Raw genomic sequence first — 4,233 nt, forward strand, 5'->3', positions numbered from 1 at the left:
TATATATATATTAACCCTCTCACCTGTAATCCCAACACTTTGGGAGGCCAAGGTGGGCAGATCACAAGGTCAGGAGATCGAAACCAGCCTGGCCAACATGGTGAAACCCCGTCTCTACTAAGAATACAAAAAAAAAATTAGCTGGGCATGGTAGCACGCTCCTGTAGTCCCAGCTACTTGGGAGGCTGAGGCAGGAGAATGGCATGAACCCGGGAGGTGGAGGTTGCAGAGAGTCGAGATCATGTCATTGCACTCCAGCCTGGGAGACAGAGCAAGACTCCATCTCAAAAAACAAAAAAACAAACCCTCTCACTTTGCTGACACAACTATTGTTTGGCGCCACTGTACTTTTATGAGCATGTATTTGATAAGTTTATTTCACGTGCATAACATTTTTAAATCTTATTTTTCTACCTAATCCCACATCATAAGCCTTTTCCATGTTATGTCAATCTTCATATTCATGATCTTTAATCATATTTGGTTAAGTTGATGTTCCATTTTAGAATAATTACATAATCCATGATCCTGATTTTACTGTTGAACGTTTTGGTTGCCCACACATTTTGGTTACTCTTAACATGAAGAACATTTTTGTGCAGATATGGTTTGTTTGTTTGTTTTTCATAATAGGGATTGTTTCCTTGGGATGAAGTATCAGAAATACAACTCCTGGGCAAACAGGAGTCGAAAATCCATTTTGTGGAAATTGACACATACTGCCTAATTGCTTCCCAAAATATATATACTAATTCATAATGACTATTACGTATTGAAATATATAATACTTTGAGTCTCCATACCTCTGTCACCACCGGATAATGTCATTAATTTTCAAATTTCTGCTAACAGATGAACGGTGTTACCTTAATTTAACTCATGTTTTCTTCTTTCCTAATTAGGCTGAACATTTTTTATTTAATAGTTACATTTCCTCTTTCATAAACTCAGTTTATGTATTTTGTATGGATGAGTTTTGAGAGAGTCAAACAATGAGAAATTTCTGCATTATTTTGAAATTTGGTATTGTGGTTATTATCATGATTGATGTTTTCTTTCTCATGTAAAACGTAACCCAGTCATAGCACAGGGACCCCAGATTTTAGAATTCTGTTCTCCCTGTAATTATAGAATCAATATGGGTCTCCCAAATCTGGTGGCTAATAGTGAGTTCACCACTTCTGTCCTTTCTGAGTTCTGTAACACAGACTCACCCACATTCTTAGCTTGCAGAAACTTCTGCAAGTTTTCTGTTTTCTTTCTGAAACCTTTTGAAGGCTCTGAGATGACAACACCATGACCACTACGCATCCCCACTCTCACCAAGATGTCTTACTACTCAATCATAAATTCTGCAATCAGCAGTACAGCTGCCAAGCTATTCCTTGCCCAGATGTGTTAAATCAGTGCATAACTCTACAGGGGGCCCACATAAAACTTTATACTGCTCCCCACCACCCCATTCTAACCCCCAACATGAGTTGCCCTGACTCTGCAGCACAGTGTAGGATTTAATGGCTTATTCCATTCCTGCACTGTGTTCTGGGCTGGTCCCTGAAATCAAGTTTTATCTGGTCGAGGCTTTTCTCCGAGGACAGATTTACCATTATTCCCTCAGTTTCCAGATGGGATCACTACACTGTTATACACACAATCTGGCCTATTTCAGAGAACCTCTGATACTGATTACGTGTGTGTGTGTGTGTGTGTGTGTGTGTGTGTCTGTGTGTGGGGGGCACATGTGCATGGGTGTTTGGTGGTTCTCAGGAGGGGAGGAGTGGTGGAGGGAAAGAAACCAAGACCTTGGTCTCTTACCTCAGAATAAATGAGGACTTCAAACACCTTTCAACTCCTGAATGTAACTTCGGCTGCTAATCTTCGTTTAAAATCACTCTAGGATTTGGAAATAACTCTAGAAATAACCTCCATGATGGGCATCATGAGATTGCAGAGACCCATTAGACCAGAGATTCCAAAAGGACAAAACTCATGTTCATCCTTTGAGCTGACTCCTCCACCTGGTGTGTGTTTACTCAAAAATAATAACACAATTGCTGCAGATTTTCTTTAATAAGTGCCCCCTGGGATTTTGGCTTCATAATACAGCATTTCATTGTTGATTGCTAGATATTTAAGGTTTATCTCTGAACCACAACAAAATGTATCCTTTGGAATATTGTAGCTTCATCTGCTTGTGTGGTCTACTGATAATCAATGTTCCTCTACTCATTGTAGGAATAATTTACATACTTTGAGATGCTATCATATCTTTCCTGGCTGCTTTCCCTAGAGGCTTAAAGCACTGCATTTAATATCTTCTCACAGATCATATCTTCAGGTCTCTATTATTTTGCCAAATTCTACTAATTTCACTATTTCTATCTACTAATTTTCTGTCATTTTCACTAGTTGGATTCTACTAATTTCTCAATGTCATTTCCATGATACAATGCCACAACTAAAAATAATCGATTAATAAATAGAAAACAAAAACAATGTCCTTTTGCCCAGACCCTAATCATTCAACTCACAAAAGATGTAGATTATTTAGACCAGTGGTCCCCAACCTTTTTGGTACCAGGGACCAGTTTCATGGAAGACAATTTTTAGACAAGGGTGGGTGGCTGTGGTTTCGGGATCAAACTGTTCCACCTCAGATCATCAGGCATTAGATTCTCATAAGGAGTACGCAACCTAGATCCCTCACATGTGCAGTTCCACAGTAGGGTTCCCGCTCCCATAAGAATCTAATGCCACCACTGATGTGACAGGAGGTGGGGCTCAGGTGGTAATGCTTACTCACCCACTGCTTGCCTTCTGTTGTGCAGCCCAGCTCCTAACAGGCCAAGGAACAGGACCAGTCAGTGGCCCAAGGATTGGGGACCCCTGACATAGGCAGACTCAATATTTATGTAGCTGTTTGGACTAGTTGAGAAATAAATAAAAGTGGCACCAGAAAAAATAAACAATTCTAGTCCCCCGCTCAGAGTATTATTGGCTTTCTTTCCTTTGAAGAAAGAATAAGCAACTACTTTTAAAAATTCCCATTGTCATAGAATATGAAATAAATGTACAACATAGTCATGCCAAGTTATATGAAATGCTAAACAGGGTTAGCTAATGTGTAAAATCCAAAGAGTTCTCCCAAGCTACTTAAATAATACCAAATTTAATCTAAAGGCAGTTGGATTCCTGATGATGTGACTTAGTTTAAGTAGTGAAATTAACATACTATCCAAAGGGAGTTCTGTGTATTATTCTCATTAGTTATGAGAATATGACTAAATGATTTACACATTTACAATAATGCCACCATTCAGGCATTCAATGGAACCATATAGCTAAGAAAATCACAGATGTTTCATTTAAGAAAACAGAGCTTGTTTCAACAAATTTTTAGTTACTAGAATGCCATTGATACCACTCAGACCCCGGTGAAACATAAAGCTTCTTAGTAAGATTGTAAGAAGTATGCGCATGACTTAAGAAGAATTGGTAACGTAAACTCACACATTCGTACACAAAATAGGTCCCCTGAAACATAATGCTAAAATGAGGTGAGCTCTGTATTGCATGTATCCCTAACAAAGAAGCAAAATAACAAAAAAGGTCATTTCACCAAAATAGGTTATTAACTTTCTCAGTAACACAAGTCCTCTAAAAGTAGACAATATTGCCCAGATGACATCATCTCACAGTTTTATGATGAGAATATGACAGTTAAGTACCAATTCAAAATCCAGGAAACACCAGCATATACTGAGTTGCTAGAATCTATGGTGGAAGTTTTAACACTAGAACAGAATACCACTGTTAGCCCCATTATTTTGTTCTTTTAAATAATTTTCAAGTTATTTGTAGGTACTTTCTTTCCTATTATAATAAAATAATTACTAAATTAGTTATCTAAATACATATACTTTAAAATTGGGAGTGTTTTCGCCATCAGAGAAATGCAAATCAAAACCACAATGAGATACCATCTCACACCAGTTAGAATGGCAATCATTAAAAAATCAGGAAACAACAGGTGTTGGAGAGGATGTGGAGAAATAGGAACACTTTTACACTGTTGGTGGGATTGTAAACTAGTTCAACCATTATGGAAAACAGTATGGCAATTCCTCAAGGATCTAGAACTAGATGTACCATATGACCCAGCCATCCCACTACTGGGTATATACCCAAAGGATTATAAATTATTCTACTACAAAGACACATGCACACTATGTT

The sequence above is a fragment of the Rhinopithecus bieti genome, unplaced genomic scaffold (genome assembly GCF_001698545.2).
Source record: "Rhinopithecus bieti isolate Rb0 unplaced genomic scaffold, ASM169854v2 scaffold_19840, whole genome shotgun sequence".
Lineage (NCBI taxonomy): Eukaryota > Metazoa > Chordata > Mammalia > Primates > Cercopithecidae > Rhinopithecus > Rhinopithecus bieti.